Source organism: Triturus cristatus, chromosome 7 (assembly GCF_964204655.1).
Source record: "Triturus cristatus chromosome 7, aTriCri1.1, whole genome shotgun sequence".
In the NCBI taxonomy this organism is placed as follows: Eukaryota; Metazoa; Chordata; class Amphibia; order Caudata; family Salamandridae; genus Triturus; species Triturus cristatus.
In genome coordinates this window covers 263,217,880-263,244,207 of record NC_140590.1, presented here as the reverse complement: position 1 = coordinate 263,244,207, position 26,328 = coordinate 263,217,880, and the positions used below count along the sequence as shown (strand labels likewise).

At 45.7% G+C, this 26,328-nt stretch overlaps 1 protein-coding gene across 7 annotated transcripts in view; it reads left to right on the top strand.

Annotated features, from left to right (window-relative positions):
• Window positions 1-26,328, top strand: part of LOC146809365 (DNA-directed RNA polymerases I, II, and III subunit RPABC5-like) — a 142,895-nt gene that overhangs the window by 87,611 nt on the left and 28,956 nt on the right. The window contains exon 1 of one of the 7 annotated variants that reach the window (XM_085616174.1): window positions 16,783-16,919. The exons of 5 other annotated variants lie outside the window; for them this stretch is intronic. The gene's annotated coding sequence lies outside the window, so the exon portion shown is untranslated. Of the gene's footprint in view, window positions 1-16,782; window positions 16,920-23,530; window positions 23,647-26,328 lie in introns of those variants that run through there. One more of the 7 variants, XM_085616179.1, reaches the window with a different exon arrangement.

The window sequence follows — 26,328 nt, the reverse complement described above, 5'->3', positions numbered from 1 at the left end:
CTTGAAGTTACGCAACGAGAGCGTCGAACTCCCCCTTCTTGCTCTCAGGTTGCTGCCCTGTTTGGCATGGAGTTGCGCAAGTCCTTGGTATAGGGCAGGGGTACTCACAAACTTTCTGTCGGGGGCCAAAATTACAGTGTGGTTAGTGGCCGAGGGCCGCAGTGATAGGGGTGGAGTCTGTGGGGGCGGGATCTGTGGGGGGCGGAGCTAGAGTAAAACAAAAAAAACTTTCAAAACATTAGACAATGCTGTATTTCACAATCGGATGCAACTACAAAGAGGAACTTGCAGTGCACTGACCCGCTATAAACACCTGGATGTGACTCAATTCTAATTACGCACTTGACAAGAACAATATGCTGCTTAAAACAAGTTAACATCCTAGAAAACGCAAACACTCATAGGGAATGCAAGATTAAGTAAAGCATATGAAATGTAAGCAGTGAGTGCTTTCGCATGAAAAGGTAAGGCCATGAATACAGGGCCCGGAAAGGACCCGTTTCAGTGCCCATTGCATATATCCTTTCAAAACATAGTGGCTTAAAAAGACCACATTCGTAAACACACTGACGCTGTATACATTTCGTTTTCCCAATTCCAATTCCCATTCAGTACCTCCAGACAAGGTGCACTTTCCCACACAGGGAAAACAATGTTGTTCAAAGAGTGGAGAAAACAAAAGTATCACTTCACTGGCAAACACTGTAACGTGGCGCTAATGTGTTTAGGTGCAAATAAATCAATCTGGCCACCTTGCAATCACTCTGTCTTGCTTTAATTAGTTATGTATTTTTGACATTTGGAATCTTTTATTCCTCTCCACCTCGAGGCTGCACTGGTGTCAGAAAAAGGACGTTTCCAGCAAAAATGTTTTCTTTTGTGGATCCATTTCACAGGGGAGCAAATAAAGGAAAGGAGGAAAGAGAAGGTAATACCTGTTTCCTGAAGTCTTGGTTTTGCACTAACTGAGGAGCGAGACCGAAAGAGAGGGAAGACTCGGAGTCTTAAAGGCCGTCACCGGTGCATGCGCTCACAGTTATAGGGACTTGGGGAGGCTGCGTGCAGGAGCCATATGGAGTAACTGTAGGACAATATACATGACACATTTTTCTGGTCGCATGGCTTCACTATATTAAAAAGCACGTTCGTAGGTCTCGCGCACAAACAATTAAAGAAAATAAACATACCTGTGCAGGCGCTGCTTGAAGGTTCTCCGGGGCTGCGGGCAGGATGGACGTCGTGAAGAGGGAGACAGGAAGCTCACCAAAAGGTCATTTAAATGTCAGCTGTAACTCGCGCTAGTTACAGTTGACTTTTAAAGGGCGTGAGCTTCGTGTGACGTCAGAGGCAGGCAGGCCAATCCGATGCAAGCAGTAAGCAGAGACGATGGCCGCAGGAGGAAACGTTGTGAATACGTATTAAAGCGTATTCACAACGTTTGCTCCTGCGGCAATCTTCCCTGCTTACTCCCTCCACGGAAGTGTACTGGCATCGATCAAGGTCCGCGGGCCGCCAATGAAGGCCGGGCGGGCCGCCAGCGGCCCGCGGGCCTTACTATGAGGAACCCTGGTATAGGGTTTCGTTTCTCCTTGTGGAAGTTGCTCTCCTGCTTTTCGGTCCACAGTTTCATACCTTAAGTTCCACACGTTCCACCACCCTCTGTTCTTCGGTCGCTCTCGTGCCTTCAGTTTTCCATGCCGCACCCTCTCTCTGCTTTAATGTTCCTCGGAAGATTGCAATTGCTTTGTTTGTATAACACGCCCTCTCAGTGCTTAGTTTGTACAATGCTGAAGTGCTGGGCCCCGAGTTTTGGTCAGAAATTTGTGGTTGCCACAATCAAAGATCGGAGTGATGTATACCAGTTTCATCCACCACCAGACACACCCAACCTCTGTATATTACTCCTACAGGCTCGCACCATATTTACAAAAATGTGGTGCAGCCTTGCGTTTCCCCCTGCGATGGCGCTAAGTTTTGCAACTTAGCGCCAATGCAGGCACCCTTGCACCATAGTGTAAGGGTGTCCGTGTGCATGGGAGGATTGTTTATGTGTAGGAAGGTGTCCCTCCCTGAACATAAACAATCCTAAAATGCTATTCTGTCACTGTCATGGTGCTGCTTCATGCAGCACACAGGAAAGTCACAAACTGGCAATTTCTTTAATGGATTGTTTATGTACAGGAAGGGACACCTTCCTGTACATAAACAATCCATGGCATTTTGCTTTTTCCATGTGTGCTGCACAAGGCAGCACACATGGAAGAAGCACAAACGAGGACAAATACTGCATTTGTCCTCGTTTCGCCAACTTAAGACCAGGTTTTACCTGGTATTAATTTTGGCACTGTCTCCTATGTACATAGGGGGCAGCATCAAAATGAATGGGTGTTGCGGTGGAACACCCACTGCCCACCTCTTTCACGCTAACCATAGCATGAAAGGGGTCCTTATATACAAGGCAGCGTTAAGCCACGTTAAGTGGCTTAACGCTGCCTCGTAAATAAGGCGCAGCCCATATCGCCACCACAACATCAATATAAGTGACGTTGTGGTGGCAATAGGGGCTTGAACATATGCCCCTCAGTGTTTTAAGTTTCATCCTACACCCATGTTACTGCGTCACAATAGGACAAAAGGTTAAAATGAAAAAGAACACTTTAAAAGGGACGATTCTCTTTCTTTGTTTTTAATTTGTCTCTTATTTAAGCAACTTATTGGTGGCCCACGATGTGACAATCTTTTTCGGTGCGCCGTCCCCCAAATGACCTCCTTTTTCACAGATGTCCTCACTAAAGCCATCCAACATTGCCCTCATCTCTCCATAGCCCCTCTTGCAAACACATTTCATTTATTTTATAGCGCTATTCATACCAGTGTAGGGTGTCAAAGCACTTTACATCACACACACATTATACAGAGACAATGAATCATACATGTGTAAATCAGTCTGTAGGTTACATAAAACAATGAGCATTACAAGGTTTAAAAATCACGTCATCCAGAACTAGTAATGAGTATATTTTAAGAGTGATTGGACTGAAGAAGCACAAACTCTGGATTTAAATCATACTGCTAGGATTGCCTTTACTAATGATATTGTATTTCTATTCAACCCAACCCTTTTTAGCAACATTAGAATAATGAAAGCCTGGGGAAAAAGCATAAGGTTCCAACCTATACCATGCAGTGTGCATGCTGCTCTTTGATGAAAGTTAATAGGCCACTGTGCTATATTACTTTCTTTATCTTTACATTTTTATTGTTGCCTGAATCCTGCTGGAACACGCAACAAACTCTGCTGTAGCAGACACATTTAAACCAGGGTATTTTCTAACACAGACAGTGTTCCAAACTCAGCGCCCAAAACTCAGCGTCAGGTGCTCACTGCCCTAAAAGCCAGCCCTGTCCGATGCCCCGCTGTTGGTCACCCAAAACGACATGTGCAAGTTTTAAACTTCAAATGCAGCACGTTCCCAGGATCACGCAAGAATTCAGTTTTTAATGTGTGGCTTTTTTAACATTGATGCTGATAACTGAAAGCTGCTGCAAACCACAGGACAGTACATACATACATGAAACTCATACATCAGAACAAGAAGAGTACATGTACATGGCAGGTGCACATGCAGCCTGTGGTTGATAAAAATGTAAACAATACACACCTGAAGAGCGTCAGTCTCCCCCACCTGCCTGGTCCACATGTCTTCTGACGAGCAAGCACGGCGCTCCCAGAACACACAAGAGTAGAATTCCAATTGTAGATAAAGTCACTGGCTGCAGAGGCAGCAATGATGCTTCTCAGGCACTGGCCCCGAATGTGGCACCACACCCTGACAAAGGTGGGAAGGTGTGAGACTTAGTTAGGTCACTGAGGCATCCCACCAGCAGCGCAGTGGAGTGAGTGACAGGCAGAGAGAGGCCCATTGCTCTGGCGTGATTGTGCCATCTTCATTCGGATGTGTGCTTTGAGCTCAGGCCCCTGACTGTGCTCTCACATACTCCCTCCTCCTGGGCCCAACAATCTTAATAAAATAAACACATGATTACGGACAGCAGAACTGATTATGCAGATTAGTAATAGAAAGATCAATTATTTGGAGGGGGCGTGGCTAGCAGCCGCGGAAGATGGTCGCAGGCTGAGTGAGCTGCGTTAGCTACCAGCGAGACAGCCCCTAAAATCCGACATAATCCTGGCTTTGAGAGCTGATTCCGAGTGGTGAACAGACAGGGAAGCGGCGGAGACTGGAAACTGTTGAAAATCGATGCAGATCGGTGGTGGTTGAGCGGCGACTCGATCGAACGACGGAGGCGAGGGCTGGCAAGATGGCGACCCTCCAAAGAGAGCGGAGCTGCCGTCGAGCGTCCGTGGGGAGAACAAGAGGAGACTGCCGCTCGCACCCTGCCGGTTGAGAGAAAATTGAGCCCCGTGGTGGCGACACTCGCCCTAGCGTAGCAGGGAAAGATGGAACGAGGCCGGCCTGAGCGGCCGCTTTGGGACAACGAAGGGGCGACGTAATAACGCCGTACCCTCGAAGCCATATCCTGAGACCTCGGCCATTGGTGGTGAAAGAAGGTTGGGAGTAGGCCCAACTGAGAGCCTGGTGGGGAGTGGAGTCTACAGTAGCCCTGAAAACGGCGGTGAGCCCCAGCTTCATGAAGCCTCAGTGGTAGGGTCTCTGGAGCAGACGGGCCGCTTCAAACCGGAAAACTACCTGGGTCACAGACAAGGCCCAAGAGGGGATCCTCCTTTCATCCCTAAAAGGGGCCAACAACAGTGGACTCAGTCGTGACTGGGGAGAAGCGCGCCTTCTCTTTTGCAGATTGCGTCATGGGCCACACTAAGGGGACAGGGCCTGGACAGGCCAACCACATTGACAAGTACACGGTGGCCATGGGACGTGACGACGGAGCGGTCGGAACAGACTCGCAGGAGGATGGAGGCGACCAGGGCCCGGATCCGACCCTCAAGGACATTATGTGTGCAATTTGTGAACTGAAAGGCACACTGGAGCTGAAATTGGACTCAGTGACTGAAGAGGTGAATCTCCTAAGGGCCGACTTCTGCAAGATGTCCGACAAGGTGGCTACAGCAGAGGCAGATATAGGGGGCATCCAAGCCAAAACGAAAAGGCTGGAGGAGCAGGTGATGACACTCACTTAGAACCAGGCGGACATCTACGCAAGGCTCCAAGACCTGGACTTTTTACCCTTGCTGGGGGGACACACGCAGGTCATGTATGTGTGCGCTAAAATGATGGGGGTGGTGGAGCGGCCGCGGGGAGCAGCTAGCGTGAATGGGACAGGCGGGGCATAATAGGGGGGCTGAAAATTCCAGCTAGCAGACAGACATTACTTCAGGCTGGAGGCTAGACCACGACCCCCGCACAAATGGGTTTTTGGGGCTATTCTGGGCGACAGGCACTCTGCAAGTTTGGGTGGTGGGAGGTTGGGGACTCAACAGGCAGGGTTGCAGGGAAGGGGGGTTTGGGATTGTTGTTTAGTTTTGTTTGTTGGTGGGGGTCTATCACTGCTCGAGATCTTTACTTCCAACAAGTTAATGAGGGTGGTCACAGAGATTATGGTTGGGGTGCAGAGGGGCCTCATTTCTAATTGCGCGACACAAGATCAATGAGTGACCCGACAGCTGTAAAGTTTTGGTCTTGGAATGTGAATTGGCTGGACAATAAGATTAAGCGCATGCTGGTACTGTAATACCTAAAGCGACTTTCTCCGGATGTCGTTCTCATTCAGGAATCGCATCTGTGGGGGAGCAGTTGTAAAGCCCTAGATCGTTTTGGCTACAAAATGGTGGTACATTCTGGGTTTACATCTGGGGCCCGGGGGTTGGCATCTTGATTCGAAAAGCTCTGCCCCTAGTGGTTACTAACACTTGGACAGACTCGGCGGGGTGCTTGGCTGCGGCGGCGGGCAGATGGGAGGGGCGCCTGTTGGTCTTTGCCTCCTGCTATGTGCTGCCATGGCTTCACTCGGTGATCCTTCCACAGCTTAGTGCGTTGATAACTGACCTGCCCCTGGGTAACCTTACTACTTTGAGGCGACACAAACGCAGTGATGAACCCAGAAATGGATAGGTCTGGCACTCGTTCGGGCACACCTGGCGGACTTCACTGGGGCGCTAGGCCTGGTAGACCTGTGGCGGGACCACAATCCTGCACTGAGGCAATACAACTTTTATTCGGCCAGACATGAGTCCTTCTCCAGATTAGATCATCTTTTGACACATGGGAGCAGGATGAGGGACTTCTCTAAGGCCCACCATATGGCGAGGGGGATCTCTGATCATGCGCCGGTATGCGTCACTCTCAACGGCCCGTGTATGAACAGGGCAGCCTTCCCACATATTGATCCATGGAGACTCCGGGACCCGCAACTTAGCAACAAGCTTCGGGAGGGCTCCGAGTCATACTTTAAAGACAATAAGGGGTCCGTAACATCGCAAATCATGCTTTGGGAAGCATATAAGACAGTGTTGAGGGGGCAGGCGCAGGTGTTAATTGGGGCACAGAAGAAGGAAGAGACCCTACAGTGCAGACAAATCGAGCAGGAGATCAGTCATATGGAGGGCGCCCCGGGGTTGGCATCCTGTGTGCAGGCGTGCCACCATTTGGCGCTGAAGCAGCGGGACCTGCGGGCCCTGGGGGAGGCCAGGGCATATGCGCTAACCACCCAACACCACCTCTACGATGTCGGAGATAAGGCCCTTAAACTTTTAGCGTGGCTGGAGAGGCGCAACAGAGTCAGGTCCTGGGTGGTAGAAATACGTGATGAGAGAGGGGATTTGCAGGCCACGAGCGCAGTTATTGCAGAGGCCTTTGCGACACACTTTGAGTGAGTCTATACCCCGGTTAGCACAAGATTGGAGACCGACTGCGAATAATTTCTTAAGGATTTTCGTCTGCCGATGGTGCCTCCTGCGGCGTATGACGCTCTGGAGGCTGACCCCACGGTAGAAGAGCTGGGCAAAGCACTGGGAGCGCTTAAGTCGGGCAAGGCTGCCGGACCAAATGGCCTCCCGGTAGAGTTATATAAGAAACAGGCAAAAGTGGTACTGCCTCCGCTTTTGGAAATGCTGCTGGAGGCGCGTGAGGTGGACAACTACCAGCGGATCAAATGGCAGCTACAATAGTGGTGATTTACAAGGAGGGTAAGCCGGCCGATCCCTGCAGTTCGTATAGGCCTATCTCCCTAATCAACGTGGAGGCCAAGGTCTTGGCGAAGGTACTGGCAGACCGGGTGCTGACGGTAATCAAAGATCTGATACATGTGGACCAATCAGGGTTTATGCCGGGTAGGAGCATCAGACATAACCTGCGGAGGCTCTATGGGGTGCTGCATATGACCAGCAGGGAAGTATCTCAGCATACGGTATTGATGTTGCTCGATGCCGCCATGGCCTTTGACAGTATTGAATGGCTATATCTCTTTATGGTTCTACAGCGGCTACAATTTGGTCCATCCTTTTGTATCTGGGTTTGACTCCTGTACGAAGGGCCTACAGCGTGAGTGGGGGTTAATGGTGCCCTGACTAGATTGTTTCAACTTCGGAGGGGTGCCCTCTGTCTCCGCTCCTGTTTACCCTGGCGCTAGAACCACTGGCCCATTGGGTTAGGAGAGGCCCGGAGATTTGGGGACTGCGGGCACCAGAGGACTGGAAGGAGCGTATTTCCCTATACGCAAATGATATTGTGGTGTACCTGGCGAGGCCGTATTATTCCATGGCGCGAGTTCTCCATATTTTTTACCTGTTTGGTAGCTACTTGGGATACAAGATCAATTGGTCAAAGTCGGTGATCCATCCTCTTTCCGGTCCTCCCCCCAGGGTCCCGAGGCAGTGCGCGGCACCGGTGGTGGTGGATGGGTTCAAGTACTTGGGGATCTACATCACCAGGGACCAGAAAGAATTCCTGGCGAGGAACTTGGGGCCCCAGGCTGATGTGCACCATTGGCGTTCCCTTCCGTTCTCACTTATGAGGAGGGCGGCATTATACAAGATGCTAATGTTACCACTGCTTCTCTATATATTACAGAATACTCCCTTTCGGATTCCGCTGACGATTTTCAAGCGTATAACACAGGAAGTGCGGACTCTGCTGTGTGCGGGAGGGACACCAAGAATAGCACTACATAAACTGTATAGGGGAGTGTACGATGGGGGGATTGCCGTCCCGGATGTTAGGCTGTATTATTGGGCCTCTCAGCTACAGGTGATCAATGACTGGGTATATGTGGGGATGGACGAGCCTGCATACAGAGTAGATCGGGCAACGATGAGACAGTCTCTGCGCAGAAACCCCGTAGCTCTGGCAGGAGGTGGTTACTGACTTCCTGTCATGCGACACTCGGGATGAGACAAACATGGACAGGGAGGAAGTGTGTGTGATTGTGCGTGTGAATGAGACGATGAGACAGGGAAATTGTGAGCCCCTTCTATAGAACCGGAGACCGCACCAGGTTCTGTGTCCTAAATGATCATTTTAAACAGTGCGGACTGACCTGGGCCAACTCCCGGAGAAATCTCCCCCTCCCCCACCTTTTTTGGACTGTGTGGACTATTTACCTTGCCCTGAAGAAGCCCGCATGGGTGAAACGCCTTGGCTGCTGTGTTTTAAATATTGAATAAAAAGAATTTACAACACCATCATTGTGAAAGAACTACTATTTCTGTCATCAGTCATCCTTTCGCTGTGGGATTTAAACCCTATGAATATTTGCCCAGTTATCAATGCCTCTCCCACCTCTTGTGTTCTTGTACCCATGTGTCTGAGTACAGTGTAATTATTGCTTTCAGAACTATTTAAGTTATGTTCCAGATTGCTAGCTTTTTCCATAGTATTTGTCTGTCGATTCCATCAAAAGCGGCAGAGTATTTTCAGAAGCAAGCAAAAATTGCTGACTGAAAGAGACACTTCAAGTGAAGGGGCAAGGTGCGAGAGCGCAACAATGTTATCTATGGTTGAGGCTTTTTGCCTGAATCCGGTCTAGTATTAGGGTATTAAGATTTCTTTATCGGCCCATTCTTCTAGCTCCTTTAATAGTATTTTTGCATATACTTTAACCTCCACATATAATAAAGCTATCAACCAGCAGTTTGCCAGATTATTGGTGTAGCCTTTCTTATGAATTGGATGCAGTACCTATCCACGCCACAAGTCTGGAACCTGTGCATATGCAACTGAGGTTTGGTACAGTGGTGTTAGGTACTGTGACCAGAAGACGAAGTCTGCTCTAAAAATTGAGATATACAGTTCTTTAAAGAGGTGTGTCTCCAGTTCCTTTATAAATTGGAGCAGGGTTGGAGCAGTCCTGATGCATAAGAGGTTGTCTTTCCAGATCTTTGGTGCAAAGACAGAGGAAGCCTGCTGCCTTGGTTGTCTTTTTTGTGCTTCTTTGTCACCAGTCTGGCGATGTACAGGCTCCCGGTGCGCCTACAGTCACCAAGCTGGTGAGATTGCTAGCCAGGTATGCAGTAGTGATGGCTGTGATGGCTTTGTAGATGATCCAACTAGTTTTAAAAATGTTGTGGGATGGCAAGGGCAGCTAATGGGGTTCTGTCAGGGTGTGGGTGATGTGGTCACATTTCTTCATGCCCTTAATGAGGTGTGCTGATGCATGAGGATGCCAATGGGCTGTCTGGGAGGCCTTGAAGCAGAGCTTAGTCACCATCCAGATGCAGGACCATGAGTACTTGATCAGATGTTCTCAAGTAACTTTCTAGAAAGAACTGTTTCCTTTTCTTTAGTAGCAAGAGCTGATACCAGGCTGTCTTAATTTTCTTGACAATGTGTTCCTTGAGGTTGAGATCAGTGCCCAGGGTGAATTTGAGAGACTTGGCAGTGGGTGAAAGTTGGGGTTTGACTCCTCTATGTTCATGTTTAGCCAGGGTTGGGCTAGTCCTTCCAAAACTTTAGCTGTTGAACTTTCAACCTACTCTCATTTCCCACCAAGACAGTGAGCAGGTATACTAGCTTGAACACCCTGGCTTGCTCTTGGATCTCTATCAAAGTATTGATTTGTTTTATGCGGAGACTCTTTGGTGACCGTTGAGTTGCTCCATGTGAAATATGCTCCCCGGCTGCTGTTGGGTCCCTGGTAACATGACTGTGTCTGCTTGCTTTCAACTCCTCTGGATCATGGCCAAGTTTTATGCTGTTCCTTGTGCAATACACCCAACTGCTCTAAGGTACTTCAAGGGTTTTATGTGTTACCCATGATCCTGCTCTCATGTCCCTTCTGAACCATAAGTTGTTCTGCTTGAAATCACTTCCCTTCTACCTTGTTCCTTTCAAGTCTTAACCTCTTCAGAATTAAAACTGCTGGGTCCTACTGAGTGCTGAGTTACTCTAAATGGATCTTGTTACCTCTTACCTTGTTCACGCCTTTAGTTGTTGTACATGGCATACCTTCCCCTGCTCGCAGGCTACTCTAGACTAAGTGAAAAATGTCCATGCTGGCCGGTTCAAACCACAAGGGATTCTATGTGGAACAACGCACCCAGCCTGCCCCCAAACTCAGTTCCTTCTCATACCCTTGGAACTATTCCACATAGAGTACTCTCCACTGCCATCAAGTTATTGATGTGTCGTGTGGGATGACTCAAACCACGAGGATAAAAAAGCTAGGAAAGGATTGTAAACAGCAGGATTTTAACAACTTCCATCCTATTTCCCTCTGGCCAAATATAGGAAAGTATCTAGACAAACTTGTCTTAAGGCAGTTACTAAACTTGGCTGAGGAAAAGGGCCTGATGGACTCTTTTCAGGCAGGTTCCAGGCCTAGCCCTAGTAAGGCAATGCTTTTATTTAACTCCGCATCATGATAGGATGAACCATAATAGACGCTGCTGTGAGGTGTTTTCACTTTAACTGATTTGCGTTTGTGTTACACGACTTCACTCTCAAAAATCAGACACCATTAAAAACAAATGAACATCAACAACCTAAGTTGAATGGAAAACTAGGAGTGGACAAAGTATTGGATAATGTTGGATACATACTTGGTGACTCTCGAAATTAAGGCAGATCAGTTTCACCGCTGCTAAGGGTCGTTGAGAGTAGTCCAAGGCTGTGGCAAGGTGGAGGATTCAAGCGGTTGTTTCACTGTAGGCTCTAAAACGCAATAGTGTTTACCACTATGTGTGGGAAAACCGGCTTCTGAGAGACGACTATCAAAGTGGCTCAGAGAAGTAATGCTCATGGCTGACCTAAGGGGTGATCAGAAGGTCACAGATGGGGAGACATTGACTCAGCCTTCCATTCTTCCAGGGTTATTACATAGAACCTATTAAACTGTGCAATAGTAATGTCTGTAAGGAAGTGCTAGATGAAAAAGTATTCATAAAATTGACAAAGGCTATGGTCCTGTTTGAAATGTTAATCTCAGAAAATGCAGGGTGACAGACCTGAGCATCAGTTGCTGGGACATTGTGGTTGAGGAAATCTCCTCTATCTCGAAAACATCTTAGACTTGTTATCTAACGCACAATACTTTCAAGTTCACAATCTGGATTTATTTTATGATAACACAGCACAAACTTGGTTTGTGGATTTGCATTCAAAGAGCCACCCTTAATCCTCCATGGAATATGTGCCATGCTTGCAGTGTTTCAGTTCTGAGTTACCAGATGACAAAGTTGCTTGTTTACAGGTATTGTATTGTAATTGTATTTATATAGTGCTTACTTCCCCTGACAAGGCGTTTAAGCGCTTTACGTCAAGCAGCACGATACTCTGGAATCCAATGCTAGTGGTTTATCCAGTGGTGATTGGGATGAGGTTTATACTTGCGAGAAAACCATGCCATGCAGTTACTCCACTTTCTTTGTGGTGATTTAAATTAAAAGGAGTTAGCTGTGATGATTACACTGGGGATGGTATGTGAGTTTATGCAGGTGGTTGGTGGGATTACAGATAAGATAAAGGACAATTGGCATTGGTCAGTGGCAGATGTGACTTTCAAACAAGGAGAAGTGATTTTTAGGTCTCGCCTGAACCAGCGCGCATGCGCTGCCCTGCGAGGCTCCTAGTAAGGACTTTCAACTCGGACCAATTGCTTGTGCGTGTGCTTTCCTTTTTGCCCACACGCTATTGGCCTTTGCGTGCGTCTTTCTAAGAAAGACAGCACACAATTGGCCAAAGGCGGGTGCATGTCCCGCCTTCTCTCTCCTCTGGCCCAGGGAGCTCGGGAGCGAGCAGCAGCGCGGCCGGGTGCAAGCTGCATACCTCACATTCCTTGCAGTGCGCGCCCACTGCGCTTGTTTATTATGGGAGGATGGTGAGCTTTACGTTTTTGCTTTGTGGGGTGAAGATGTCAACAACGAAAGTACAGTTAGATAATTTGAATACCCCCATTATAAAAATAAGCAGAACTGAGGGGTGGGGGGTTGTAACGTAGGGTCTAATTAAAATACCTGCAGGCATATATGCCCAGTGAAATATTATTTCACTACACCCAATTAACTTCATTTCCTAAGGTTTTCCTATTCGGTGCTCATTTAGTAGCACTGTCAACGTACAGCGAGATATTTCTTAAGTAGGCTGTGGGAAAGGGATGATGGATTAATGAACGGACGTCTGCGTTTGACCAGTGATTTCCAATGAGGGTTTTTGTGGCACCCTTCATGCATGCAATCTTACTGTTACAGTATAAACTGATACACACATTTATACCTAGAGACCCCCACCCTCAAGCTACAGGATTACAAAAGATCGGGGCGTTCATCTTTTTTTCATGTGAATGTTGCGTTTGCAGTCATAAACATGGGGATCTCCCTCTACCCTCCCCCTCGGTCTCCACACACATTACAAGCGGATAGAAGAATGTTAATCGACCTTTCATCCTCCCCTGCATCGCACTCAGAGCCGGGGCTGCACTTGTCAAGCGCGGGGACTGCCGCCCACGCTCCGGGGGATACAGATTAGAAAAATACAAACAGAAATGCTACTTTGTCCTCCGAGGCCCGTAGGCTGGGGACTGTCACATTATTTTATTTTTTTTCAACACAAACTCGCGGTGGCTATGGCGGCTCCTACCCCCCTCCTTCTCCTCCCGGGGCTAAAGTTGTTACGTCTGAAATAAAAAACACGCACAATCCTTCGAGAAAAGAAGCCTAAAACAAGTTTTATGGCCTACCAAACAAGCCCAACGCCAAACAACCTAGAAATGTGTTAAATAAATTTAAAAAACTACATTAAAACACAATGTATTATATTAAACGTTTTTGTAAAAAAATACGTTTTTAACATGGAATTAACACATAGACACCACTCTTTGCCGACAACATGACAGTGTTGCATTAAGGCAGCAATCAAAAGGGCCATGATTTATTATTTTCACTTCGAACCATTTTCAAATGTCATACTTTTTGAGAATTTAAAAGTTTCCCTTTAATCAACCTAATTTGGTCCTCGCAACTTCCCTTTAAAATTATGAGCGAGATACAACTGAGTTAATTCGGACTTTCCCCCTGGACATCGTAGGTTATGAAAGAGAACACAGTCTTTCTAAGAGGGCCACCACGTAAACAATGCATAGTGTCCCTTTTCAGTTTCTGCGCTCCTGCCGTAGGTCCTTTCGGAAATCTCTAGAAACAATGAAAATGCTTGTACATCAATGGGCGGTTGGTCACACCCACAGAGTTCTGACAAAACTAGAATGCGGATTTTATCATTTATATGTGCTAAATTGAGCGCCATGCTAATGGACAAATTAGCTTTAAATCGGTCGCTGTATAACTCCGTGAGTTCAAGAACAACGCTCCTGCCCCAATCTTCGAGGCTCGCCTGGTTCGAGCCTGGCTGCCGCTGGTTCATTTTTTATTGTTATTGTTTTGTTTGTGGCTAATTTTTAATTGTAGATTCCAAATTATATTTGTTTGTGGCTGAGGCCGCTTTAGTTTATTTCTGTGTAGGCTTAGGTTTCCTTACTGTTGGGCAGTTGTGGTTTTCTGCCATTGCCCACGGTTTTCCCCACTCCTGCTTTCTCGCTGGTTTCCCGCCTCCCTACCAGCCCCTCCCGCCTCCCAGGACTACTTATGGAGGCTATTGCGCGGTGCGCTCAGCGGGCGCATCACTGATGCGCCAAACAGAAGCCCATCTGTGCCCATCCGCTCCTGGACCGTGCTCAGCACTAGGGCCCCTGGCCCTCCTGCCATCCACCACTACATTGCCATGGAGCTCCTGGCTCTGGACCCCAGACACTGGAACAACAGCTTCTGCATGTCCTCCTCATGATTAAAACAAGCATTTGCAATGCAATAGGTCTCGCATTTACGCGAGTTTATGCTATTGGCATTGTAAATGACAATGCCTTTTATTTATGTTTTAAAAACGAAAAAAAAAAAAAGGCATTGTTGTTTGCAATGTCAAAAATGCATGGCTAAACTTATAAGGTCCCAAATGCGAGACCTATTGGCTATGCCAATGCTTGTGTTAATTTTGGAATGAAATGATGGCAGTTGGCTGAAATACAGTAATACAGTAATAAAGATAAAGGCATTCATGTCACTTAAAGGATGCTGTGCTCACAAAGAGGAGGCATGCAGAGGATGGAAAGTAAGGGAAGGGTCACTCGTAAGAAAAGGAGACGAGAGTTTTTCATGCAGCATTTTGGCAGTACAGGGAAAGCTCTTTGAGACAGCATGCAATCTGACGTACCAAAACAATAGAAAGAAGCAACATTATTTGCATGCGAGATCGTTTCTTTGATAGGCCCTAAGGTGGGGAACAGTTTATTCACTGCTAGGCTACAACTAGATCTCTGCATCAGCAAGGACAGCCAATCAGCTGAGAGGCTGGAAGACTATGTTAATGGCTGAGCGCACACATAGGAAAGTATCAAGAGCTTCTGGTTGCACTCAAAGGGAGCAGTAACCGAATGATCATAGCAACATGAGCGTAAATAATGCAAACACTGAAAAGGAGAAAAGGTTCTGGTTCCTTATGCCAATGGTAGGAAGAAGTGAAAAGCGGCGTAAAGCTCTCTTATCAAGAGATACCTCGAAATCATATTGTAGTTATGAGTTTCGAGCTAAATATCAGCAGGTCAAACTAGCCAATATATATCAGGTGAAAAATGCCTGGTATTTACCCGAACATGCATATTTTGGTAAGGCAAGAACCAAAATACACGTTATTCCCCAAAAACTTGTACCTGGGTGGTTTTTCCGCTTCAATGTAGTTTGATTTAATCAAGTGCAATAAATATCACACCAATTATCGGGCTACTTGTAATGAGGAACTGGTAAAAAAAGGCTGATGCTAATTAACTCAATGAACAGTTGCATTGGGGAACATAATGCTTTAGTAAACAGAAATATAAAAAAATAACATGTTGGGTAAAAAAATCCAGAATCATCTTTGTAAATTGCATCTAACAAAACAATACGTATGCAAATGACAGCTCTCTGTTTCAGCTAGGGCTGCCACCTTTTTTAGAAAAAAAATACCAGCCATTTGTTTACATTTTACTATTCTAGAAAGTTAAGAGCTGATGGGTGAAAAGGGATAAGTGTAAAATTCTCAGTATTCTTTTGTAACATGGCAATTATTATTATATGCACTAGTAAAAAATCCTGAAAAGATTTAGCACGGTCTCAAATACTTTTAAACTAATTTCTGTATGTGTTTGCTCTTTTAGGTTAATGTTTCAGAAGGGAAAAATATCCTGTTTCATTGCTTTTCCAAACATTTTTATTTGCTTGAGCTTAAGAATACAGACCAGTAAATAGAATTTGTCCAGACGCCAACCTTAGCTTCAGCTGATGTGATATTTCTTGAGATACGGGGTCGAAACTACCAGCTCAGACGCTTAGCAATAGCAAGGATACCCATGGGCACGGGTGCAAGCAAGGAGAAAGGCCCCTCTGATTGCTGTTGGTAAATACAGCAATTGCCAGGGTTCAAGGGGCCCCTCAGGACTCTGGGCCTCGGTGCCACTGCACCTGCTGCACCAATAGTGGCTACGACCCTGCTCAGCCGCTCTCCAGTCTCTAGTGAAAACATCTCACTAACAAGTGTGTCAGTCCAATGCGATCAGATGAATTGAATCAAAGATACAATTTCCAGAATGTCCGATGACTGGGAGTCTTAATTGGGATAAACTGACTACCACTACTTATATGAGTTTTTGAAGACCTTTCAACAGACTTGTTAGGAGGGTGTCCAAACTGCACAGCAATAACCAAAACAAAAGCGGTTTGCGCACATTGCTTGGCCTGCTTGTGTGCCCAATTATTGCTTTTGCAGTAAATAACGTGGATTAATATGTAAAATCATTTTTAGACCGTTTTTGATTTTTGGGTACACTATTACACCTGGTGTACAGTTTCCCCTTTAAATGACTCCACGTGGGAGGTTACTGCATGGGTAAACCTCTAGCGTGAGTATTATAAACACTCATTCTGGAAATGGGTGCAAAGAGCAAATGTGGCCACCTTCACGTTACACACACCTGTCTACATATTGTTGGAGACAATATTACAAATCGCTTCACGTAGGAGGCCCTCAGGTCCCTAACACCTCTTTTAGGGGGGGGAGTCCCGGTCCAATGCAGGCATCTCGTGGTTCCAGAAACAGCCCGTGCGGAGGTGAGTGGACTATTTCCACCTGTGACGAGAGCCATTGCTGGCACTCCATTGGCTCTCACAGGGCTGGGGCCGGTCAAGCCATTCCTGCTGGCACGCCATTGGCTCTCACAGGGCAGGAGCCGGCCGAGCCATTGCTGGCACGCCATTGGCTCTCAAAGAGCAGGGCCCGGCCGGTGCCTGAACTCTTAAACCCCGTGAAGACAGATACCGACGTTCTTCGAACTAATCGCGTCGTGACTTGTTGGAGAACCCGCAGTGCATGGCTGATCACTGCATGGGAATTAGATCCTGTGTGAACTTCCGCTTTATAAAACCGGTAAAACTAAGTCCCGGCTTTTTAGCTGCAACCTGGCCCCGGTGTCTTTCCTGAACCCTGTGTATGAGGCAGTGGGCGGGATCGGCAGGGCACGGCGTGCCCCTACTTCTCTAATGTCATACATTCCGTTCCCCTACTTTCTCATCTTAAACATGCCACCCGGATTGCAGAATTCGCCACACCCGATACTTAAGGCTCGGCTTTTGGGGACGGGCGGAACGGGTAGAGAAGGAAAAGGACTCTGTCCTTTCCTTCGTGCCCATAGAAGACAAGGACAGTGTCCACTTCTCCTGCGGCAGCTGCCCACCCCCCCCCCCTCCCCCAATCCCGTTTGTTCCCTCTCTTTCTGTCTCGCTCCTCCTCATTCAGTGAAAATCGTGACTGCAAGAAACGGGTATTACCTGCTCTTTCTTCCTTTTGTTTATTTGCTCCCCTGTGAAATGGATCCTAAAAAGAAAAACACTTTTGCCTGAAACGTTGTCTTTTTCTGACCTTTTTCAATTTCTAAGTGCAGCCTCGGGGTGGAGAGAAATGAAACATTCCAAATATGAAAAATAACTAACTAAAGCAAGACAGAGTGGTTACAAGGTGGCCAGATTGATTTATTCACATATTAGCGCCACTTTACAGTGTTTGCCAGTGAAGCGCTACTTTTGTTTTCTCGTCTTTCTTTGAACAACATTGTTTTCCCTGGGTGGGAAAGAGCACCTTTCCTGCAGGTACTGAAATGCCTGCTTGATTGGAGAATTGGAAAACAAAATGTGTTCAGCGGCTGTGTGTTCACCAATGTGGTCTTTTTAAACCATACTGCTTACGTTTTGCAAGGCTATAAGCAATGGGCATTTAAGCGGGTTCCTTCTGGACCCTACAGTCATGGCCTTAACTTTTCAGGCAAAAGCACTCACTAATTTCTGAATAATGAGTGTAAAAGGAAAAAGGTAACCATGTTATTCCTGCTTACATTTGACATGATTTACTTATGAGTGTTTGCTGTTTCTAGGATGTTGTTAACTTTTTTTTAGGCAGCATATTGCTCTTGTCTAGTGCGCAATTTGAATTGAGCCACATCAAGGTGTTTATAGCGGGTCAGTGCAGTGCAAGTTTCTCTCAGTGGGGCAGTATGGTGATCAGTGGGGGTGGGGGGGGTAGGATGTGGCACTATGGTCAGAGCTGCTGAATTTGGAACTGGGCAACCAGGTTCAGCCTTAATGACCAGTCCACCAGACCACTCCCCTTGAGGGAGCACATTCACATGCTAGACCTTAGAAGGCCCTGCAGGATCTTAAAAGCCCTGGTGTCTTAGCACCAGCAGGTGGACCCTAGCAGTGGCAAGTGTGGGTTAACCTTGAAGGCCTGTCCACCACAATCCATGAAGTTCACCACCAGTCTTGCGGGCAGGCCTATGAAGCAGCACACAATAGAGTGACAGTGACTCTGTCACTGAGGTCACAGACCCTTGAGCAGGGTGGCTCTAGGGCAGTGAGACCGCACCGGGCGCTGATCTCAGGTGGGGGCGTCGTGCTTGTAAGTATAATATGGTTTTAAAGCACTTGCTGCCTCCTTCCTGGCCTCCACAGTTTTTGGCAACATTAAAAATGTCATGCGAACTCCAGTGATTAATGTTCTTTGTAGAGAGAAATGGCGTTTTTGTCTAGTCGAAGTTTTGACTCATGGAAAGGAAGCGCAGAGGGTTAATGTGCCTGCTGCTAAAAACATGTACCATGCAGATCACAAAGTGTACATAATGTAAATAGGTCAGTGGGTTACTGCTTTTGTCAGAGAGACCCTATTGTTACTTGCAGTTAATAAGTTAAAATCCTAACATAGAACAGTGAGCTATTAACTGTCCTGTAAGAGCTGCGTGCAAACTGCAAGGTATAAATTAGAGCGTTATGGTTTTTTCCCCAGTCTTTGATTATCCTAATGTTTCAAAAAAGGGTTCATTTGGGTAGAAATTAATAATTATTATTAAAGAGAACCCCCAACCATGGTATTACGTTTTAAATTCTGAGTTTGTGTTTCTCCAGACGAATCCCTATTAAACTATGCTCCCTACTATTAAGCTATGCTGCCTACTAGTATGGTTGTCATGTGACTCCTACACCTTGTAGTCCTGTCTTATGTAACATTTCCTATACAGTGATTTACACAAGTATGATTGATTGTCTCTGTGTAATATGTGTGATGTAAAGTGCTCTGAAACCCTACACTGGTATTCGCGGTGCTGTAAATTTTCTGATACTATATTATTTTGAAGTTTTTACACATGCTAACAGTCTCGGCAAAGATTTTTCCTTATTAGTACCAGTGAAACATACAACTGCAGCAGTGAGAAAGGTGACCATTCAACCTTTGCAAAGGGCCCTCCACTTCACAGCAGCACAAGTCACATTTTTTAGTAACATTTGATTCGCATGAGCTATAAACAATTTATTAGTGAAAATCATCAGATTATGCAGCAGATGTCTTATGTGTCAAATATGGCTGAGCCATAATTATGTGGAAAGCATTTGCAAACTAGGATATTTTGCCATTCATGTTTGAACTGCTCTTGTGGAAAAAGAGAGGAGAAGTGCTGATAACAGAAACTCTATGGCTCAGAGACAAATTGCTTGCGATTCCTCTTTTAAGGATATTTGGGACATTCTGTGATTGGAAACGCATCCCACTTTGTGATTGTATTTTAATGTCTATAACTCATATTAAACCTTAAATAAACATGTGTATCCATTAGTTAGATTAAATAACGTAATAAGCTGTAACCGGTTAGTGAAATGGTAAACAAATACTAAAAATTGGGATATTTTGCTCTTTCTGCCACACCTCTCACTCCACCCATTGACCCAATCCATGGGTTATTCCCGCCCTCTGATTCTCTGCCCACAGTTCCCCTACTTTTTTTCCCCCACTTCAACCACTGGTATGAGGTGACCTTACATGTGACAGAGGACATCACGTTTGAGCCTTCGTATAACATGATAGTGTATCGTGAGAGTTGCAGTCTTAGTTAAGTCGAATGGACTCACTTGATGTTAGCTCTCCGTGTACAGTGTTTGATAAAATGGAAAACCAGGACTGGAACATGGTGGTGTGATGGACCTGGAAACACCAAGCAAGGGTAACCATTAAATTGCTTTGAAGCGTCCCAAGAACAACCCATTCCTGCTTCAAGGCACCCTGGGGTGACCAGATGACTCCTTGTCACTGGGTCACAACTTTTCCGGTTTTCGGTTATTCTTTAACATAGTGCATTCTGGGAGTTGTAGTCTTGGTTAGTTGTAATTGGACCAACACCTGCTGACAAGGATATGTAAAGGAAAAGTCCATGAATAGATAAGCGGTGACCTGGAGCCATCTGGTTACCCTAAGACCCCCGTCTCTAAATGTTTCCCTGCTTTGAAGTATCCAAAGCGTTCCCCCATAAGTCCCTCTGCTTTGAGCGACCCCATACATTAGCGCCCTCCAAATAAATTGAAATGATTACAATATTGCTCTGTGCTCTAGAACTTCTGATTGACAACCTTGTGCTTTCAGGGAGTTGAGCGGCTGGTTATCTCAACTGATCCTATTAAACCTAGAAGCCTGATAAAGAAACCCTAGAATTGGCGCATTGTGGTCTCAGTGACATGGAGCCATCTGCTATCCTTTTATGTGATACATGAACCTCTCTCTGCCTGCTTGGAGCGCCTTTAGCGTTGAAAGGCTGTCTTCCTTTTAGCCTCTTGCACAGCCTTTTTAATCCCTGCACATTTTTCAGAGCTCTGACATTTTCCAGTTCCAAGTGTAACACATCAAATCCAGATTTTGTTTCTTTCCATTCTGGCACTTGTACTTTTGTTGATCATACTCACAAAAAAAATGAGTGCAAGTATGGGAATGAAAAGAAAAATGCACGCTGGCTTAGCTACTCGTACAGCAATCCTGTACACTTTAAATGCAGCCTCAGCCTCCGATTCATGCCTGTTCTGCAGCACATTTCGTCTTAAAATCCCCGTCTGTTTAGCTGCATTTTTGGCAGATTTGGTTCCAGCGCCGCAGTGGCAGAAGGAAATCCGCCATTTTCAGAGTTGTCCTGCGGGGCACGGACTTTTCTTCACCAAAGTGGCAATATTTGCTATGGAAGCTGCCACTTTGGTGTATAACCTGACATGCCTGCCCCATGCCAGTTGTGGCTACTTTACTCAGTCATGTCATTTCAGCATACACCAGGTAGGTTTCTGGGACTAGCAGTTTCCCGTCTTATACTGGGTTCAGAAATCCAGAATACAAAGTCCTGTTGGCTGCAAAGCAATGCCCTTCTCAAGGTGTCTCATAGGACCTTGGGGCAGCCTGGAGCTGTAAGTCTTCGAAGCTGGGTCGTAATTCTTGTATCGGAAGTGTCAGTCTGATCGTTCTTCCTATTTACTCCCAGTATCTGGACTCCCTTACTACTCTGAGCTAAGCCCTGGCTAGCAGCAGGTCTAACTTGTAGATGACAAGCGGCCCTGGACCAGAAGCGAGGCCTTCGGCCAGTGAGAATGTTGCTTCATGGAGGCTGTAGTTTTACACTTCACATGCTATTCTGAGCATGCAGAAGTCCTTTGCCTAAAAGGTGAGGCTGACTGACTGCCAGGGATGCACATAGCAGTGGCTGTTTGGAAGCAGTGCTGACCTCGGATTTGTCTCAATTCCTCAGCAATCTCACCTGCCTCTCTCCCTAGTAATTCCCTGCATGTGTGAATGCTACCATGTTTGCACTCGTGTGTGCGTGTGCATGTAAAAAAAAAAAAATCTTTTTATGTCTGTCTCGCTAGCACAGATATGTGTAGAGCCTATTGTCACCAATTTTTAACATATACGTAGATTAGATTTTGGCTCCACCCAGAGAAGTATCCTTTTCACACCTCATGTTATTGACTTTTTGGTGTATCAATTCTGCATTTTAGCAAGTGCTTTCACTGGACAGCATGAGGGACTATTTTACCTCTGAAAATGGCTAGGATGTGATAAACACCGTTTCTGCATGTACACAGCAAGGTTATGTCATCTTTGCTCCCGCAGGAGTATCCCGGCACTAAGGCTTTAACCAAAAAGGGTGCTGTCCAGCTAAAACCTTAAAAATAGCCATGGTTTAAATGTTTTTTAAAAAGTAGTAACATTTTGACAAGTGCAAATTTGGGTCGCTGTATATTCTAATGATGCACAGCCAGATAGGAGAAAGAATGGCCCCCGTTATGAGTCGTCCGAATGAGGCGGGGAGAGCCTCCGCAGTATTAAAAGTTCTGAGGCTCCTAACCCGTTAGTAGAACCTTATCCTGGAACACGGACAGGATGGACCTTCACCATACAACACCCTGTGGCCATGGCAAAGAAGCTTAAACATATACTGCTTTCTGATAGGGAGCCAATGTGAGCATCATAAGAATGTACCCGAGGGAGAAGTGACTTGATGCGTGGGAGACATTTTTCAAAGCCAAATAGAACACAAGCTGAGATTGTTCCTCGTAAATATCTGGGAACCTACTGACCTTGGTAGTAAAGCAAAGACCTGGGTGACGTTGGAATTGATGATAGCGAAACGCAACATCGCTAAGGTATGGGGGGCAAAAGAGGCGTTGACACGCACAGCATGGAAAAGGGATCTAGATCGGCTTATGTTGATGGAGTGAACAATATACGAATCAAGGAGATGTCCTAGAAAATGTTCACAAATATGGGGATAGTGGAATGAGTATAGGGGAAATATCTGTGAACCCCCCGCAGGCAACTCCTCATCCATCCTCAGCCATAGAATGAACAGAACACCTTAGAATAGTCATACTTGTGGATTAAAAGTAGACGGAGTTGGGTGAGAAAAGACAAGATCCGAATCAGTGTAATGCTCAATACAATACTGTTACTTTGTTTGTATTTTAAACATAATGTCATCAATAAAAAGATTTTTTTTTTTAATGTACCAGAGGGGGAGCCAGAAGGAAGACTGAAGACCAGTCTGGGCTCCGCCTTCTGAATCACCTTCAATCTTGACAGAAGGGACTCATTAGTGGCAATAAGGAGAGCATTGCCATAGTCTAAACAGCTAATTATTGGAACTTGTCTTATGGACTTTCTACAGTTGAGGGAAACCCAAGGAAAAACCTTTCCTAAACAGGTGAAAAACGCCAATGTAGGACCTACAAATTGATTTAACATGGTTAGCTGCAGAAAGTGCATCATCGAAAAGAATGCTCAGGTTTTTTATTTAATCGCCTTTTTTGGGAATGAAGCGGTTCCCCACTCGTGAGTCCATGTATCTTTCAACCATATCTGCTTCGCCAAATAAACTAATTTGTCTTTCCGTCATTTAGTTGGAGACAGTTATACCTCATTCAAGAAGCCACTTCCCACATGCAATCAGAGAACCTAGCATCTGTAATTGCCTAAATTTGCACGTCGGCTCTCACACGTCTAATCTATTGACTTTGTTAATGTTTGCTATTGTAGTACACTTACATCTGCAGGGTGCATAATGCCATTTCCTCTCTGTGAAACTAGTACCTAAATGGGCAGACCTTAAGAATACCTGTTTCTTTACAGGTTTAAACCTTAAGATACTGATTTCCCTACATATGTAGGGCGCTGGATGTCTAGCAAGTGCTATCACTGGAAAGGTCCTGAAATCTTTGCAGTAAAATATCTCATTACTCAGACGTGCATTTGGGCATGAGAAATTGGACTTCATTCTGGATAGACCGCAAATTGTCCCTTGGTAAGTGAGATCTTTAACTGGTTCTGGCTTTTTAGCTGCCATTTCTTTGCATTTGTTTGTCTGTAGTCTTACTTTTCTTGTTACCGCTTCACCTCTCCATTATCTTTCCTAAATCTAGGAAAGGAAAGCCTAGTTAAGGAGCCGCCTACACAACGGTCTTAAACTTTCATAGCTCCTAAGTTTGCTCGTGTCATCGGACACCATCGGTTAGTTAAGCCGCTTTAGCCAACAGCGCATTACATGATGTGAGTTTTTCATTTCAAAAGGTTTTTTTAGGTCTCACAAGACATGCTCTATTCAGGATATGTAATTCTAAACAACAATCGTCCCTAGACAGAAAAAGAGTAGCACTCACAAATACCCGATATGTTGTAAAAACTTTGATTGTATGTACTGGACACAGGCTTGTGTCCCACTTTATGAATCTTTTGAATTTTTTTCGTTATTCTTACTATATTAGTAAAACTCATGACCTCGGTCCGGCTGGACACGTCTCTCAAAATATAAGTACTGATTGGGTCCTTATTTATCACTAATGCTACTCTTTTTCTGTCTAGGGACGATTGTTGTTTAGAATTACTTAATTCCCAGGGTCCCTGGTTGACTTTTTTCTGGGTGCCCTTGTTGTTACTAAAGAGAGCTATTCAGGATATGGGCATAAAGCGCTGCCTACTTTACGCCCATCTTTTTAATTGGCTCCTGTCCCTGTCCTTTGTAAACGGTGGCTTTTCATTGGTCATTAGGCTTAGTAGTTCCTCCTTAGTACTGCCTTGTCTCTTCTTGTAACCTCCCATGAGGACACCCCCTGTTACATGTGTTGTTAAGCCCTGGGTTTTAATTGCAGCCTCAAGGCACTATTTTCTTAAAGGCCATCAGACAGGATACTGACTTGCTCCTCAACTAGGTTGTCAGTGGTTACTTTACTTGCTAATACATCTCACATTTGAATTAGACCTTCTATAAATTTCCCTTCATCAGCTCCACATAGAGTACAACCTAATCCGAAATTAATATAATAATTCTCTTGTCACATTTCAAAGCTACTAATTGTATATATGGATATAGCTATTAGAATGTACTCCTGGTACTGTCTTGCATGCAATGCATTATGGGTAGGGTGGATTTATCATAGATTCTGCAGGGTGCAGTACCATATGTGACCAAAAGTTTGATGCTCAGTAGGGACCGCTAGGAGCAGCTTGCGGTACTGCCCATAGACTTGCAGTGCTGGTACCTTGCTCACTAGGGACCGCTAGGAGCAGCTTGTGGTACTGCCCCTAGACTTGCAGTGCTGGTGCCTTGCTCACTAGGGACCTCTAGGAGCAGCATGGGGTACTGCACTGAGACATACAATGCTGGTTCCTGTCTCACTACGCAAGCATTTGCAATTCACTAGGTTTCGCATTACTGAAAGTATCCGCTATTGGCGTTGCATTACTATTTGCAACGCCAGCACCTCAAACTATCAGTAATGCAACACCTACTACATTGCAATTGCTTGTTATTGCAGATATAAAGATCAACCAAGGTACATCAAATATAGCATTAAAGAAAGATTGCAACCCGCTAAATTTAGCCTTGATGGCCACATTCTTCTATACTGCATATAAGTGTACCTATGTCAAGCTGCAGGTTTAGTCCTACAAATAAGGGAAAAAATCAGAACATGAAGAGCAGCTGTGAGGAATAGGCAGTAATGGGGAACCGCGGAGGTGGAGGCACAATTGCGGCCGACACCTTTAAGCCCGACCCGGGTGAGTGTGAGGAAACCAATTAGCAAGTGATAACTGGTGTTGGCAAGTGGACTGTAGGAGCTCACAGCTGTTTGCATTTCTGAAGGTAAAGATCAATAGAGCGAGGACTGCCAATGATGAAGCATGACACCTGGTGGTGTGTGAGGACAGTCCTTCACGTTTTTTGAGATGCCTAGCACCCCACATAAGGACGCGTAGAGCGCCTTACAGAATCTGATATATATTCAGGGTAGCTTCTTTTGTATGTACATATCTTACTTGGAGTCCAGCTTACCTTGAACACCCCATAGCCTCTATTTCCCTCCCCTAACAACCACTAGGGGTTACTGTGTGTATATATAAAGATCGATAGATGCCACAGTATCCTGGATGGATGTTTATAGGTGATTTCCAAATTATGACATTGTCAGCCCTTCTCTTTGTTTTATACTCCTTTTTTTTCTCATTAAACTTTGCTCATGTGGTAGTGGCACAAAACCAACTTTGTGCACTTTTTGCATACATTGCAAGTGTATAGCTCCCCCTGTAGTATGACAAATCTGAAGTACAATAATCAGGGGCGCTTTTACGGTCCAACTCCAACATTTCCTGCAGTCTGTTAAGTGCCCCCATGCACCCAAGAGACAGTTGATTCATTCCCCACACACTCACCTGAAAATCTCATATATGCCAGTCCTGCCCCCCACACTCGTTCCCATTTCATTGGACATTCCCATCCCTGGTAGATCACTTTTTCTGCCCCCTGGCATCAGTCTAGATCGCACTGACCTTGTCAGCGCTTCTAGTGAAGCACAACCAGGCCCACCGAGGGTGAAATTATAGATTCTTTAAGCTCTTCCAGTCAGTGAGGATAAGCCTAATGTGCATCATTAGCAAGAGGTCTAACAAAGTAATAGCAGGTGGGCCAAGGTGTGGGAGGTTACCTGCA